This window comes from Euprymna scolopes, chromosome 8 (genome assembly GCF_053919585.1).
Source record: "Euprymna scolopes isolate OS-2025 chromosome 8, ASM5391958v1, whole genome shotgun sequence".
Lineage (NCBI taxonomy): Eukaryota > Metazoa > Mollusca > Cephalopoda > Sepiida > Sepiolidae > Euprymna > Euprymna scolopes.
In genome coordinates, this window is record NC_136489.1 from 107,585,098 (window position 1) to 107,604,098 (window position 19,001).

The 19,001-nt window shown below is 35.2% G+C and overlaps 2 long non-coding RNA genes across 3 annotated transcripts in view; one reads left to right on the forward strand and one right to left on the reverse strand.

Moving 5' to 3' along the window:
• Positions 1 to 19,001, reverse strand: part of LOC145283709 (uncharacterized) — a 647,798-nt gene that overhangs the window by 352,473 nt on the left and 276,324 nt on the right. The window lies entirely within an intron of this gene.
• The window catches only part of LOC145283708 (uncharacterized), a 173,546-nt gene that overhangs the window by 153,444 nt on the left and 1,101 nt on the right, over positions 1 to 19,001 (forward strand). The gene's annotated exons all lie outside the window — the stretch shown is intronic.

Below are 19,001 nucleotides of genomic sequence, written 5' to 3' on the forward strand. Positions count from 1 at the left end.
TCAAAGTGGCAACGTGCCTTGTTTGGGGTGAAAATGTAATTTTAAAAAAAAAGCAAGATATTTTTTTATTTGTTCTATATAAGCATTTATGTTATATTATAGAGATTATCGTCTGGTTGGATTAAATAAAAACTCTTTGGAAATATGATGCGTTTTGTCTAATAGCGAGTTTCCGGTTATTAAAATGAATTATAAAAAGTAATTTCGTACCCTCTATGTGTCTATCTCCACATATTGTATATGTAAAGTATTTCTGATATCAAAGTGTATGAATTTTTTGTACATATCAAAAGTTGTTTTGGTGTAGTAGTTGTTCGTATTATTTTTAAAAACCGGTGTGAAAAGCGTTATTTATCACGGACAGCCTAAATTCAGTTTTTTTTTTCTTTTAAATTTGTAGTATACGTGTATGCACATGTTTTATTCCTAGGTTATACCCACAGGATTGGAGTGCGTATCCCAAAAACCAAACTCTCTGCGTTTGCTAGCGCGATTCAGTAACAAGAGAAAGATCCGATATACTTAGTCGCCACGTCTCGCTAACGACATTCTGTCTGTGACGTAACACGAAGTTCTAATTAGACTTTTAGAAATGTTCTCTCTCTACTTCAGTTGAACCTAACGTATGGATTTCTATTTCTCTACTTATATTTACACACCTACATTCGAATACTTATTCACACGTTCTTTAAATTATGTATCTAAATTATAAACCCTTTTTTACTTATTTTGTTTAACAGCGGAATATATTGAGAATCCATCGTTACGCTAAGGCATCTGCAGATATATGTTAATGAGTGTGGATGAAATCCTCAGTTTATTTCAATATCTGAAATTGACTTCAAAAGGGATTGACGTGTTTGCGCAAAGATTTGGAGGCAAAGAAATATTTGTTACAAACCCGAGAAAAATCATGAAAGACTGAGGTACAATTAAGCAACCAAAACAATAATTATAGAAATCAAAAGTTAACTTTGTGAAATTTTGATATTGGTTTGTTGTAAAAAAAAAAAAAAAAAAAATTCTGTTAAAGATGATTGAATTAAAGCAAACTCCTCATGAAAATAATTCTGAAATAAATGAAAGGAAAATTAGAAGAAGAAAGAAGGCTAGAAAGCAAAGGAGACACGTGTCTTAAATTAAATTTTAAAAAAAGAAGAACAAAGGAACGAGTGGATAAATTACAAAACAAGGTTTTAAAAAACTAAAGATTCATATAAAGAAAGAAGAAACTCGAACTGCGTAAAATTAAAAAAAAAAAAGAGGAAAACGGGGAAAGAGGCAAATAAGATGAAAAAGAAGGAAGGGTAGTAAAAGAAAAAATATGGAGATAAAAAGAAAAGGGAAGAAGACTAAGAAGTTGAATTAGAAGAAGAAGAAGAAGAAGAAGAAGAAGAAGAAGAAGAAGAAGAAGAAGAAGAAGAAGAAGAAGAAGAAGAAGAAGAAGAAGAAAAGTGAGAAGAAGAAGAAGAAAAGTGGAGGAAGGGGGACGGGGGAAAGATAAGGAGGTGGTGTAGTTGATGAAAAAAGAAGACAACGATAGAAGAGGCTGAAGTGATCACAGTGAAACATAAAAAGTGAACCTCATACGTGCAATAAGAAAATGGATCATAATCAATTTAGCGGCAATTTATACATAGACGATCCGTCTATACAGGTTGAGTTTAATATATTACTCAAACTGTTAATCTTACTTCCTGGCTTTGTGTCTACAACTTTTGCGTGGGAAAGAACGATTGCATTCTTGCACAAGAGAAATTATATGCCTCGATCAAGTGCGATTGGCATGCTTTGGTATCAAATAGATACTAGTTTATTAGAAGTTGAGAGAATTTGTTTTAGCACTTGAGGGGCTAAGATAATTTAGAAAGCGAGACCAGTATTACCAATAGTGTTGTTGGCAAACATTCTACTACGTTGATTAAAGTCTAGTGGCAAATACATTGCTGTGTCGAATATGGTGCAACCTTATTATTTTTGACCAATAAGAGAACTTTCTAGATTTGTTGGAAATGGTCTTCATTGGAGTCACTTCGATCCCTTTAAAATACAGGTTTTACTTCAATAAAATAGTTGAGGGGTAATCAACGAACCGGAATCCTCGGCGCTCCTCCGTTAAGCTTTGAGCCTATCGGAATGTAAAGTGACGCATATTACCACTCACAGAGCGTCAAGCACACACACACACACACACACCCACACACACACACACACACACACACACACACACACACAATGCTTGACGCTCTTTCTTGTCGTCTGCACACTCATCCATTGAAATATTGTTAACGTTTATTACTGAATTTTCTTTGTATTATGAAAAGCAATGAATATTGAGGCTTAATGGACTATAATTTTTATAATTGTGCGGACGGGTTTTGATTACGTCTTCTGGTTCCTGTAATGCGCGGCTCTTAAATTATTGACTGTGGCTTCTTCCATATATCAGTTAAAGAATTCACTTGTTTTTACAAGAACTCTAAAAATATTCAAGAACATTCTATGATTTCCCTATGTAAACTAGTATTTTAAACAGATGTAAAATATCTCTGTTGTGAATATATCCCTTTTGTGGACTCATAATTTTGTTTTTGTTTTTAGTATAGCATTTCTCTCGTTTTCTTACCTCTAACGATAAACCCTAACCCTAACCCTAACCCTAACCCTAACCATAACCTTTTCATCTGAAGGTATTACTTTGAAACCAGCTCGTCTCAAAATATCTCGCCCGAATCAAAACCTCTATATAACACCCTGAAAATTTCAGAGATCTCTACAGAATAAAACAAAGTAAGAATAAACAAAATAAATTCAAAGGCGTTCAAAATGGCAACACGGAAAAACGATTTAAACAATTATTTTAGATAAGTAAAATTTCTTTCCTTACTGTTTCCTTACTAATAATGTAAAATTTTATTTAACAAAATATAAAAATGCATACGTTCATATAAAGGCTTCTCACACAGGTCATCATCGCTGCTGAATCACCGATAATAACCGGTCGTTTTCCCTGGAGTCTGAGTAACTGCATGCCTCTACAGATGTGCAATACTCCCTGATCGGTTTAATCTGCTGTTGGTTGTTATGTCTTTCTGCATCCAATTTTTCTTTCCTTTTCTGCTTTTCATTTTTTATTTCTACATTTCAATACATATGTTGTTTATTTTATCTATATATAAACATTGTCGACATACAAAAGGTGTTCAATTAATTTTTACAAGATCTCTGAATTAGTGCTAGTAATAGCTATTACATTTTCCACATGCTCAGTAGACGAAGTTAGGTGAATGTACTCATCCACTGACAGACTATTTAATCGTATCACAGGCGCCTGATATAAATAGGTAGGGAAACGTATCAGGCTGTTGAGGGTCTGGATATGACCTAAAACTATATCCGATGGGGAGGCCCCACCTTGCGAGCCTTGGGGAGTGTGGAACCACCCTTTAATTGTCATTGCTCCCAGGTCCACTCTTACCCGGAGTGGTAGTACCTGTTAGGGTCCCAATTATGGGTTAAATAGAATCCGACTTAAAAAAAAAAAACAAATATACTCCATTAAAAATCGTTCCTCAAAATGACTAGATTCGGCATTAAATAACCTGAAAAAGGTTGATATGCCGTAAAACAAAAACAACCAACCAACCAAGTATCAGTCTCAGATCAAAACTTTATCGTATGTTAATAAAAAAAAAAGCAAACAAACATGGATAAAATATATGTAAAACAGATCTGCACAATTCTAACGAGCAACATCTTCATCTGCGACAATAAAAAGATAAAGAAATGCTCTGCAATTTTTAATACGGCGTTGTAGAATCTTTTTTAGGCATAGGAATCACCACTTATCAAGGCCCGTAGGCCACTCGAGGATAAGGGTTAATGGGTATACATAAGTCAATGTGATTATAGCATAGTAAACGTAAGTAGTGGGAATTTTGTAAATTGAATTACTTAGGGGGACGGTTCATCAAGAACTTGTTTACGTTGGACTTGAAGATAATCAGATTGTAGTCAGCTTGAAAGCAGACAATCAGAAGAGAGTTCCACAGGCGTGCAGTTCTAAGAAAGATGCTTTGTTCGTGGAATCTACGTTTAGGTTTAGGCACAGATAAAGAGTGTGGGAAATTATTGATAGTGGTTTCGGCCAGACGAGTGTTTTTCGTGAAAGTTTGGCCAGGGGGAACCATCTATTGAAGCTCAGGTGAGCACTTGTCATGAAAATAACGATAAATCTGAGACAGGCTCGCAACGTCTCTTCTGTGGGAAAGCGGTTGCAAAGAAAGAAAAAGGCATCCCCCACTAAGCTACAAAGTCTATTTTGAACTCTGTCAAGGCAGGATAAGCTGCTTCTTGCAGCTCCTGCCTAGATGTGGCAACAGTACTTCATCGTTGACCGTACCTGGCTTTTAGAAAGACAAAGGAAAATGGAGAAAAATGCAAAATAGAAACGGGTGAAGAAGTTGTTTGTTGTAAAGTTCACAGACTGGGCACACGGACACATGTGCAGGCTGGCAGCTCAGCAGGCGGACACACGCGCACAAGACAGAGTCCATCAGACGCGGGAATAGATTCACACGTACAGATGCAGCCGTGCACATGATTATTGACGTACGCTGTCGACAAAATCGTCATCTAGACAAAGACAGAAACTCAAATACAAACACCTCCACAGACTTATTGGTTCACGCATGGGAAATGTACATTTTTCTCTCGACAAATGCTTTGGTCAAAAGATAATATAAAAAAAAAACGATATATACATACATACATACATACATACATACATACATACATACATACATGCGTTTACAGTTATTGTTATGTTTATTGTGATCGATTTGAATGTGGAACCGCTAAAAATGTACACGAACTGTCAACAAAAAGCACAGCTACTGTCGACAAAATTTACCCGTACTGACAAAAATATATAGTTACTGTCTACAAAATGTACACGTGTTATCAAAAAATGTATACGTACTGACAACAATTAACACCTATCGTCGATAAAATGTATACTTACTGTCAAAAAATTGTACACGTATCGTCAACAAAATGTATTAGGTTGAAGCGAAAGTTCTTGCGGAATTTTTTATTTTGATTTCAAATTATGTATTTCAAAAAAGTTTTCGTTATAATACCTTTACTTTATATATCATTTTAAAGAGCGTTTTTCGCTCTATTTAGTTGTTTAAATTACAGTCGTTTTAAAACAATTATGTTTTCTTTTCAGAACGTTGATTAAAAGATGGAAAATGCAAATTCGCACACTTTTCTTGTTTCAATTCAAGCTAGGCTGAAAAGCTGCTGAAACAGTTCGCGGCATCAACGAAATATTTAGTCTAGGAACCACGACTAAACGCACAACACAATAGTGGTTTAATAGATTTAAATGAATGTCTTGGAGATTATGAGCTTAGTGGTTGGCCATCAAATTTTGATAATGATCAATTAAGAGATTTACTTGAACCAATCAACGCACAACTGTCCGAAAACTTGCTTCTGAACTACACGTAACGTATACGAACCACTTGAGAGAGATTGAAAAAGCAAAAAAAAACAAAAACAAAAAAATCGGAAAAATGGGTGCCTCACTAATTGAATGACAACCGAGAAAACGTCGTTAAGAAGTGTTATTTTCCATTCTTTTTCGCAACAATAGATAGACTGGTGACTTGTGACGAAAAGCGGGTTCTTTACGTTAACTGGCGACGCTCAGCTCAGTGGTTAGACGCCGACGAAGCTCCTCGACATTTCCCGAAGCCAGAGTTACTCCAAAAGAAGGTAATGCTCACTGTTTGGTGGTCTTCGACCGTTTTCATTCGTTGTAGTTTTTTTTTTAATGCAAACAAAATCATTACGGCGGACAAGTACTGTCAACAAATGGATGAAATGTATCAGAAACTTGAACAAAAACACCCAGCATTAATCAACAGAAAATGTCCAATTCTCCTCCACGACAATGCCCGAGTGCACGTTACTAAACCGATCCTACAGAAGTTGAAGGATTTGGACTAAAATTATCTAGCCTCATCTGCCATACTCTCCAGAATTCTCACCTACCAACTATCACTTCTCAAGAATCTCAACAACTTTCTGCGTGAGGAATGCTTCAAAAACCTATAGGAGCACCAGTAATCATCTCGAAAAAAATTTCGAAAACATAATAGAAGAGATTAGAAGATAGAAAGTATAACAATAATGTGCACGGCTGAAATATTAAGAAAAACTTGACTAATGTACATGAGCTTCAAATGCTAACCAGCCATATAAAAACTGCAACAGAAATAAAACAGAAAAAGATAAAAGAACACCACAGTGAATAACGAAAACTAAAGCCGTACAATTGTAAGTTAACCCCCCTCCCTAAAAAAAAATTGTAGAGTCGGTATCAACTGGCAACGCAACAAATAGTCGTGAACAGTCAAGGAGAATGGAAAGATCAAGGAGAGGAAGCACAAACCAGATTTCTACTGGATCGGAGCGAAAAGGACTAAAATCTTGAAGAGGCTTATTGACATCCAAATACAAGTGAAGACCAATGGTCGTTGCCAGCAATAAATGAAAGGTGAATAACTAATGTACTAATGCAACTTCAGTTGCAAGGTTATCGAAAGGGGTAGAACAAAAGCCACAGGTTATTGAGAAAGAGAAATCTTCGATGATAGCCTGTATGAAAACTCTTAGTGAGTAAAATATGATATAATATAATGCAGTGATAAAACAAATATCAATAAATACAACGAAATGATGCATCCCTCTGCCTTTTCTACAAGTAATTTAACGCTGAATGCTCCGACGAACTGCAAACACTTGTGTCCCCTCGACGTAAATACCCCCGAAAAACCCGACAAACCCGACAAGCAGCTAAATCCCACCCCTTCACAGTAGAGATCCTTAGATGTAATAGAGCCTTCTACTCCAGTAGTTTCTTCCCGAGGACAGCTAGACTTTGGAATTCCCTTCCGGGTCCCTGCTTCCCCAATTGCACTGACATGCAGAAGTTCAAGTGCAACGTGAACCGACATCTTGCTGCACAACTTCCTACGCAGTATCCCTGATGCCTATGTCCCTGATAGTAGCCCCCTACACCAAAGTGGCAATGTGCCTTGTTTGGGGTGAAAATATAATAAAAAAATATATATATATTTATACACAATTATTATTTAATACTACATCGATTAATTTTCTGGAAAACTGTTAGCCTACAATACTAGGGATTTATGCATAAAGGCAAAAACACTGCGAATTGACTTGAGATTTTCTTGAGAAGGATGCGATACCTCGAAAAAAAATAATATGATATGACCCCCATATCACACCACCTTTACTCGACATATTAAAAATATTCGATTAAGCATTTTGGAATTATTAAAACTTGTCAGTTTATTTACTTATTTTCGAATTAATTTTATATCTAAGATTGCCATCACCAGAAACTGCATTAACATCGGCTTTCATAACAAAAAAGATTCACTCCCAAGAGATGAATGAAAACACGTAATTTGAGGCAATATATGCGCTGTTTTGCTTGCAAACTTTATTTATTTTTTAGTAAATCTTTTAGAATCTTCTCAATCTCTAAATGTTCAATCTGTTTTTTTTTTCTTTTAAACTTACCTATAAAATCTAATGTGTACATCAGGGTCCCTCGTCATAAAAAGATAATTGATTTGTTAAACAATAAATACCGATAGGTGGAGCCACTCGAAAGCCCCACGATAAGGATATACCAACTCCGACTACGAACACTCTTACGGTAAGGCGACCTATTACCCAAGTAATGTAGTAAACACTATGCGGCTACTTCAAAAGAATATACCGCTTTTCGCGGGATATATCAACATTTAATGAAGTTGAAATGCCCATCATAGACAGGTATTTTAGCTAGGTGAATATATTACAATATTTAATAGCTATCAATATTAGATGATAGCTATTAAATATTATATAATATTATGTAAATATTATATTACTATTAAATATTATATAATATTAAATATTAAATTATATACATTGTTTATCCATTAAAACAATTGGTTTTATAAACTAAAAGCCCAAGCGCAATGTTACAGGTATAAGTTTTAACTCTACACGTGGTGCTGTCTTCAAGCCTATTACGAACATAGTGATGATTCTATGTTTATTGCAGCGATCCGTCGAGAGACAACCTCTTTTAATTTTCAACGGGGTTCACAGGATATAACGCGCGTGCCAAATTATATCAATCAACGATGAATTAATATTCGACCGCGAATCATCTTTTAGCCATTTGTCCTGTCCAAAAGTTGGCCGAAGCCATAGAGTAATGAGAGATTTTTATTTTTCGAGTGTCTTCATTTATTTATTCTGCTATCATCATATCTGTTAATTTGATTATCGCAGTAAGACCACGGAAACCCGGAATCAGTAGTTTCAAAAACATTGTTTGATTGGATCGCAAACTGATTGTGAAAATAACCTTCTTCTGTGAAGCAATCTAACACAATACTGATTGGATCAGATTCCGGTTTGATTACCAGGGATTAATTGTAGGTCTTCATTTTTAATGTAAAAGACAGGGCAATTTATGAAATATTTTGTTAACTTATAAGGAGAAATAATCATATACAGAGTGACCCCCCCAAAAAAAGAAGCTAAATGGAGGCCATCTAGAGCATATGCTGCATAAAAGAGAAAAAAAGGGCCAAATACCCTAGTTTTTTGATGTGATGTTTTGAATATAATAAACAAGTTATGACCAAAGTTTCATTTCATTCGGACAACACACTAAGAAACGGGGCCTAATTAGATTTGGGTCCGTTTTTTTTTTTTTTTTTTTTTTTGTCACCCTGTATTCTTACAAAGTCATATTTCACTTAAGCCTTTATTATCCCTGTCACTTCTGGGCTGGTGAATCTACGAATAGTCTCTAATTCTTAGATAGGGTTAAAAAAAAAAAGAGTCTCAAATCGAATAGATTCCTACACTATCAGCCAAGATTCAATCTCTGTTCCAACGCCGTAAAGTTGCATCCACTTTATGGTAACCTTATGTCTCTGTCTATGCAATGGCATTCTGCATCTAGTTGGTTTACTACAGCGTCTTCTGTGACTAACCAGCCAGGTGCAGGCATGGACAGGTAATAAGAGAACATTGATTTGCCCATTTATCAGGGCCCCTCTCTCGGCGTTGCGGGCAGACTCCAACGGAAAGACAAGCCAATATAGTCGGTGCCAGCGCGACTGCGGGATCTGCCGGAAAGATGCTGTAGAGCTTCACTATCCGCCTATTGGAACCCTAAACCGGATTTTTGTTGGGGTTTACTCTCTTAGTTTTTGCCTTTCCCAAGGTATCTACCTGTGGATGCCTGTGCTACACGTCCTTTAATAGAATGTGCTCTGCTGACTACATAGCACTTATGCTCTCCGAACGATTAACCATGCAAGATGCAAACTTCCACCCATTTATTGCTGAGGTCCCTAGATGACACAAAGCTATCTTCTCTAGTAGTTTATTTACTCGGACTGAAAGACTTTGAAATTCAACTCTTTTCTCCTGTTTCCCTGGCGGTACTAATCTGTAGAAGTGTATATGTAATCTGAACACACATCACACTGCTCAACTTCTCACATTCTACTGTTTGAGATGTTAATAGATAGAAGACCCTTACGTCTAAGTACCAACATTCCTTGTTTCACAAAGAAATAAGGAATTAGCTGGTCGACACGGTATCGCCGGAAGTACTAAGTTCAGTATACTATCCAGATTTCAGGTTAAAAAGTAAAAGTATATTTAAACATTATGCCAAATATTGTCATTTGGAATATCTTATTTCATTGGGAGACAATAACAAATAATACAATAGAACGGTTGAGGTTCGAATTTTGAAGTTCTGTTTCTCTCGGGTGTGTCACACTATGTAATGCCTTGAGAATGTTGAAAGAAACTGCGATCATTCGAACGAATTCCAACACACAGACAAAGATAAAAATTCAAGTAACAAAATTCCCTGGCAACGCCAAACTACCAGAGAGAGAGAGTGAATAACAAAAGACAACACTGCGACATATTACAATGTTATGGAGACAACAGATCTTAAATTCACAATAAAATATTTATCATGGCAAATATGTAAAGCTTGTTAAAATATTTACAGTTAGTCAAAACAATAAGATTGCCATGTTTCCGTGAAGTGCGTGACTAACAAAGAAACAAATATATATTTACGTAAACAAACGAGTCAGTCAGTCATCGAGAGAGTTAAGTCCGAGCCGCTAAACAGATTAGATCAGAAGAGTTTTTTCTTTTTTTTTTTTTGCTTCCCGGAATAGTGAGAGGACGCGTTTATGTATGTAGGATGTAGAAACCGAAAGAGAAATGTTGCAAACTCTGAAGGTAGTAAAATATAATCTGTTGTCTAGTGCTTCTTTCACAGAAGCTAAAAAATGAACAGTGGAAGAATGTATGATTCCCTATTTATCTGTGCAAGACAGACAGACAGATAGACATACACACACATACGCACACACAGACACACACACACACACACACACATATATATAATACACACACACACACACACACACACACACACACACACACATATATATATATATATATATATATATATATATATATATATATATATATATATAAAGCTGAACGGCTGTGTGTGCCTGGTCACGAATAGGCTCCTATATGATTGACTATTATAGAAAACTGATTACATATAATGATAGATGTATCGAGACACATGAATGGGTATGTTTGATCTGGCATAATGATGATTCATAAGAATTGTGGGGCCTGCGTACACGCCTGGCCCACAAAGTATGGAAAAAAAAATTTTATTAAAAAAATGACATTTACAAGTGTTTTTGATATATATGTACATAATAATACTTTGATAAGAAATGTTTTAACTTAAATAGGGAGGTATAATAAAGTTATGGGGTCTGCGTTCGCGCTTAGCCTCCATAGAATGGAAATAGGCATAAACTTTAATAAAGACTTTTCATATCTATCTGCGTAAGTATACTCTGATAATTATGTTTCAGTTTGACGAAATATGGTATAATAAAATTATGGGGTGTTCGTTCGCGCCTGACCTCCATAGAATGGAAATATGTCACAAAGTTTAACAAGGTTTTTTTTTATATAGATCCACAGAATATTGTGATAAGTGTTTCAGTGTGAACAGGTATAGTATAATAAATTATGGGGTTTATCTATTTTATTTTTACTTTCATCATATTTTGCTTTGGTTTAGATACCGCCAAATTCGAAGCTATCTCTTTACAACCCTTCCTTTTCATAACCCATTATACTTTCATAAATCAGAGTTTTTGAACCCAGTCAACGATGGGTACATTTGCTAGTATATATATATATATATATATATATATATATATATATATATATATATATATATATATGTGTGTGTGTGTTTATTAAAGACCTACTTATCGTAAATTTATCGTCTACTGTATTAAACTGTTGTTAAATCTGTAACATACTCACAGAGAAGACAACCAGAACTCGTGTTTATACATACAGAACTATATACATACCTAAAACTGTGCATAGGCAGAATAAAGGTTTGTGAATCAGCGCATCCGCCTAAATTTCCTTATGTGAATAATGGTTATTTTGGTAGATGAGCAGCGACTAGCCTCATGCAGTTGTTGGCTCTGTCAGTCGTAGTAGAAAGAGTTTGCTTGCTAAAGTCAACCTGGATCCGACGATCCTCAAAAGTATTGCAAACGGCAAAACGGATAGACTACCTAGGCGTTTGCGTTCATTTATACTAAAACATGTAAGCCTAATTAGGTAGGAATCTGGTGTAAGTTTCAGCCAACCCACGCTTCTCGTCAATGGTCAATGGGAAAAAATCGCATTTATAAATCTTTGAAGCATAGAGTGTAGCTGCAATGCTTGAGTATTACCATGTACCTTGATATTATAATACTTTAATTGATTCGTATGTTAGTTTATTTTTTCTAGTCGACTTATTTAGCCAGTTTATCGTCTGGCCTTCTTTTAAAAAAAATTCGAGTAACAAAAGTAAAAAAATTTTTAAAACCCTGTTCAATAATTCTTAATTAATGAGCAAAAACGAGATCATGTTTTTATTGCATTGAGCCAGACAGACCTGTAAAAACATAGAGGCTTGTAATTTGAAAAAGAAAAGTCGTTATAAATAGTAGATAAGAAGTAAATTACGCCACTTAATGTTTAACAGTTGCACTCGAAGATCGTCGATATCCGCTGTCACTTTACAATATATTACTGCACAAGCGTATTTAATAAATCATTTTTAAGGGTTTTCTTTCAAATATTCGCATAGGATGTTGTGTGACTGTGAACATTTTTTCAATTCTCTTAATATTTTGTTCTGACTAGGGGATATTCCACCCGATGGCAAACATTCACTCGCTATCTGGTATATTCTAATTAAAGTGATCTTTTAACGATTCTAATTGTCTAAAGTATACTCATGTGTATCTTGCTCTTGAGATAACAGGTGGATTTGCGACGTTGGTTTTGAAATTTTTGTTTAAGATTCCAGTTGTCTCTATAATTACTGGAATGATGGAAATCTTCCTAAGGTACCAGTTTCTTTTCATGTCGTACACAAGACCTCTGTATTTCGTTATATATATATATATATGTGTGTGTGTGTGTATATATATATATATATATATGTATATATATATATATATATATATATATATATATATATATATATAAAATGGGTTGAGAAATTCCAACGAAAGAAATAAGGGGGTAGTCACCAATAATATGTATTTTTTAACATTATTTTAATTTTCCGTGTCTGGGTTTTTCATTGAGAATTATGCTTGGATTATTGTAATAATGTTTCTAAATCATTGAAATCGTGTTTACGCGTTTCAGACGTTCTGTGAAGCGTCCTCGTCAGAAATTATTTTCAAATGTGTTGGAGATGTAAAAATGGTATTTTCGTAGTTCATTTGAAGTGTTTCCAAGGGGTGGATAGGTGTAAGTGTCTACTATTCATTGGAATTTTCAATTTTTATTACTCTTTTATTGGGCTTGTCGAGGCCGCTGACCTCGGCTGTGGTCACTCCTGTGTTGTGTTTCTCTCTCTCGCTCTCTCTTTCTGCTTGTGTTTTTTTTCTTTTCCTTTAGGGTAGGGTAGGGTGTGTGTATGTGTGTGTGTGTGTGTGTGTGTGTGTGTGTGTGTGTGTGTGTGTGTGTGTGTGTGTGTGTGTGTGTGTGTGTGTGTGTGTGTGTGTGTGCGTCCGTGTGTGTGTATCCATCTGATCACGCAAAAGTTAGTAATTAGACACGTTACTTTTCTTATCTTCGGGCGAAAATAGTTTAACTGTTACAGAGTCGCGAAAAAACAAATTGCATATCACACAATGACTTCAGGCTGACCCCAGCGGATTAGTCCATAATCTAAATTTAATGGTGCATAATTTTTGTGTAAGAAATAATATAATAATTTGTGTAAGAAATAATATAATAATTTGTGTTCGGGTCATCAAATTACTGGCGTAATCCTATATTTTTTTGTTTTTTGTTTTTATGGAGAGCACACAGTGGACTTCGGATGTATTGTCTACATTGTCGTAACTCTTGTTTTCCTTATATTGTAATCAAGTTCTCTAATTTATTCGCAATGTTTCTGACAAAGGAGGAAGAATTGCTAATTCTGTGTTGGAATATATCTTGATAAATACACTCTTGAAGCATAATTACTGTCATTTTTACAGACGGTGTGCACTAATGATAAAATAATGCATTACATGATAAAATAATGCATTACATATATTTTTGTTCATGATTAGCTATCTAACAATTTATGTCTATATCTATCTTCGAAGGGGGTTTCAAAATTAACGTCTATTGCTTCTTTATTCCGCCTTATTGGAGTAGAGGTGATTGCGACTTATATTATTATGATAACTGAACTGATACATTCATGAGTTTCATCCCTCTATTGCAAATACTGACAGTGTGAGATCCTAAGAAAGCGACTCCTGTCATAGATGTGCGTCAGAAGCAATGACACGTCATTCACTTGCTGGCAAAAGTGCAGTGGCGGTGAATTATATTGTTATGATAACTGAACTTATACATTCATGAGTTTCACCTCTCTGTTTCAAATACTGACAGTGTGAGATCCTAAGAAAGCAACTCCTCTCATAGATGTGCGTCAGAAGCAGTAATACATCATTCACTTGCTGGCAAAAGTGCAGTGGCGGTGACTTATATTGTTATGATAACTGAACTTATACATTCATGAGTTTCACCTCACTGTTGCAAATACTGACAGTGTGAGATCGTAAGAAAGCAACTCCTGTCATAGATGTGCGTCAGAAGCAGTGATACGTCCTTCACTTGCTAGCAAAAGTGCAGTGGCGGTGACTATGAACAATATAAATTCTGGAACACAAAATATCGCTCACTTTAATAGTACTACTCCAGTATTCGTTGCTTTTACACTTTTCAACTTTTTTTAAGATTAGGAAAACATATGACGATTCTTTACTTTTAAACTAGCCTCGTGTATATCACTTATTATGAATATTTTATTCCGTGTCTAAAAAAATTAAATTAGAATATATATATATATATATATATATATATATATATATATATATATATATATATGCATATATATATATATATATATAAGTGAACGTGTCTGTGTATCTGTCTGTCTGTGTATCTGTGTGTCTGTGTGTGTACATTCCCCTACGCAATAACTCTGTCAATTTTAAGTCTACAGACTCGAAATTGTGATCGGTTTTCGGCCAGACATTTGGTTGTTAAGGGGTCAAAGTTCAATGATTTGACTTTTGAGGACTCTACCAAACTCCTCCGATAATTTTGGATCTAAACGCTGAAAATTTTAGATATAGGTTCCTTGGACTTGGATCTAACTTAATAACTTGTTTTGAGCACCAAACAGTAAATGTTAAGGGGTCATAATGGGGGTCAAATTTTAAAAAAATACCTTTTTTTGTTTGCTTTTTTTGTTCAGCATACGCCTCCAAACACCCGGAAAACGCCGGGCATCCATGCTAGTATATCTATAGAAGTGAAAGTGTCTGTGTATCTCTGTGACTTTTTTCCTGTGTGTGTGTCTGTGTACATTTCCCTAATCAATAACTCTGTCAATTTCAAGTCTACAGACTCGAAATTTGATATACAAGATACTGAGATTTGAGAAAATCTTTGTAATCCGTTTTCGGTCAGAAATTTGGTTGGTAAGAGGTCAACGTTCAACTATTTGAGCTTTGAGAACTCTACCAAACTCCTCCGACAATTTACGGTCTAAACACTTGAAATTTTAGTTATAGGTTTCTTGGACAGGACTCTAATAACTTGATTTGAGCCAAAAATATTAAATGTTAAGGTGTCATAATAGGGGTCAAAGTTAAAAAAAAAAATGACCTCTGCGGTTTCTACCAAATTACTCAGACAATTTTTAGTCTAAACATTTGAAATTTGACTAAAAGGGTATTCAGAGATAGGGCAAGCCTTTTAATCAGTTTGGGTCGAAAATTTTTAGTTACCAATGTATAAATGTATGTATGTATGTTTGCATGTCTGCCTAAAACTTTCGACAGAGGCGACATATTTTACCAAGATCAGTATCGGTTTAAAGTCCGATCTTTCAGACGACAAATATCTTGAACTTCGACTGGGAATTTTCTACAGTGGGGGGGGGGGGGCGCTTTTTTCGACGATATTTTTTAAAGACGTCCTCTCCTTTCGATTGTCTAGCGTTAATTTTTGAAAATGTCACTTCCGGTTTGGCGGTATTCGTAACAGCATAGCCGTCAGGTTTTAGCCCCGTTCTTTTCCTCCATCGCGTTCGGCCTGCCTTTATACTACCACTTTTTTTTTTCTTTTTTTTCTGCTCAACAGACACATCCAAACACCCGGGCAATGCCGGGTTGAAATGCTAGTATACACACATTATATATAACAGGCTCCTTCAGTTTTTTACAGGCTATGGATATCCCACGAAGGGGTGCCTGCACGTGAATTTTTTTCTTTTTGCAATTTCGAACTACTTTATCCGTAATCGACATAATTAAATAACAAGTGAGGGATACGTAGAGGACGACTGGAAACAAATGCCGAGATAAGTAGAGAGCACATACAGCGCCTAGAATTCCCCAATGGTCACCCATCTGATACTAACCAGGCTGAACAGTACTTAACTTCTGGTGGGAACCTGTGTGTCAAAGCTATTATGGTGTGTGTGCGTGTGTGTGTGTGTGTGTTTATATATAAAGAGAAAAGAGAGAGAGAGAGAGAGAAAGAGCGAAAGTGTGTGTATGAGAGAGTGAGAGAGAGGGCAAAACAATGGAGAAAGAAAGGGTATAAGAAGAGAGAAAAAGAGAGAGGTGAAGGAACAGAGATAAAAAGAGACTAACACACAGACAAAGTTCGCTGAGATGGGACGCGAACGCATCGCACTAATTAGTGAAAATCTTGTAAAAACAAATGCGTGAGACATAAATCAATAGCGATCATTTTCGCCATTAAAACAAAGTTTAAAAGTTTAAACTCTTGAATGCTAGGCAAAGAAATAATAATCAAAACTTCAATAGCAGTAACTACAAAATACAAAAGACGAACAATGCAAAAAAAAAAACAATAACAAAAAACAAAACCTATCGCCATGCTGAATCGAAACAGTCCAAACGAGAGAGCGGCCATTTTGTTTTTTGTTTTTTTTTTATTATTATTCTTTCGTCTTTTTCATTCTTGTGTGATCTTATTACAATCTCTCCTTTGATCTTACTTATCAGATGAACTTATGTAAAATTGCGCGCATTTTCTGCAAATCTGCTTGTTTTTGCAACGATCTCTTACAGAACAATTAAAACATCTAAAAAAATTATCCAAATGCAAAGCAAAATGAAACTTAACTTGGTCGGCGCAAAAAGAAAACAATGAATATTCATATAAAAGGTTCATTAAATCTGCGCAGTTAGCGATGAGCGTGCTGTTTTATATATAAGCCGAGAGATCAATAAACACACTATTGCAAAGCTATTTGTGAAGATTTGACATAAATTTTATTACAGATTTAAATAAAGTAAACAAAAGAATACACAATTTAAAACTTAAGCTTGACAGAAAAATAAAGATAGTATTTTAAACAAAAGCCTCACAAACTGGTAAATATAGTTGACTTATATATGATATATATATATATATGATATATATATATATGATATATATATGATATATATATATGTATATGATATATATATATAACAATCAAATTACACCAGCTCCCCGCGAAAAGGGAGTGTCCAAATGAAGAAGGCCGATAGCAATTAGTCGCATGCTCTCGTGTAATGCATGAATGTAGGATTGACATGAAATTCTTAAAGATAAACTAAAATGACCGAAAAATGGGCTGAAATGACTTAAATAAATAAAAAGTAAATGAGTTAGAATGACTTTAATGACCTTAAGGATGAATTGAATGACCTTAAGAATGACTTGAATGCTTACAAAATAACTGGAATCCTTCAAAAATAACTTGAATGATCTGTAGAATGACTTGAATGGCTTTGAGACTGACCGGTTGTAAAGTGAGTGATCATTTTACATTAAATTGATACAGAAAAGTGATCACTTTATATCACAAAGTTACAAACATAAGTACAGCATTTAGTAAGAACAGATACTACACTTTGAGATATTAAATCTTTTATCCATGTTAAAAAATACAGTCAAAATTAACGATGAACAAAGAACTTAAGCACATGGCCAACTCAAAAGGGGGGATTTTGGGGGTCGTTGGTCATCCTTGTCACTCCAGAACTAAACAAAGTCAAAAGTTTCTCCCAGCTAGTATCTTCTTTCACCATAATACCGCATTCACCCTTTCATATTGGGGGACGTCTTAGTAACTCTCAATTTTTAAAACATTTTTTATTGACGTGTAAAAACAAAAACGATAACAATAAAATGGTACACTACACTTTGATCTAAGCCAAAAGGCCAAGAAAAGCTTAAAAAGCTAAGAACAGCATCTATTAAGAACACACCTTTGATCATAACCAAAAAGGCCAAGCACAAAAGTGTTACGGACAGACCGACTGACAGACCAACCGACCGACCGACCGACCGACCGACCGACGGAATGACTTATAGAGTCTCTTGCACGTGACTAATAACAATTGCCTGATATGAGGGGTTTCCCCACAATGATCAAAGCTAATTGCTTTCTGGACGTATTGGCCAAGAAGGCCAAGGCGCATGCTAGTTTCGCTTTTATACGAAAAAGTCGAACAAACACACAAGAGGAAGAAATTACGCAAATTTTAGAAAAGTCGATCAAAATAAATGCAGACACGGTGCCCCTTCTCAAATCGTAGATATTATGACCAAGGAAGTACAAAAACAGTTCTCCAAAATAGTAACCCCATCCCGAGAACCATGGCGAAAAATGCCTTTCCTGGACATATAAAAACGCGCGTGCCCGTTTTGCTTTATATATATATATATATATATATATATATATATATATATATATATATATATATATATATATATATATATATAAAGTAGCCTGGGTGCTCGCTGTTCCCTGGGTGTTTGAAGGTGTGTATTGAGCAAAAAAAAAAAAAAAATAGTAGGCAGACAGGCTCGAACCCGTAACGCAAAGGAGGAAAAGAACGTAAAAAAGTGACATCTTTGCTGTTACGCCCATTGCCACACTGGGGGGTGACGATTGTTTAAATTGAGGCTAGTCAATCGAAAAGAGGGGATGAAGTTCGAAAATATCGGCGAAGAAAAGTGCCCAGTTGAGGGTGGAGAAATTAATGTTTTTAGCCAAATTTTTTATATTTGTCGTCGGAAGGGTCGAGCTTAAAATCGATATGGATTTCGTGAAAATCCGTCGCCTCTGTCGAAAGTTATAGGCTGACATACATACATGCATACATACATACATTTAAACAGACAGGTGATATTTATATTATGAAATATTGTAT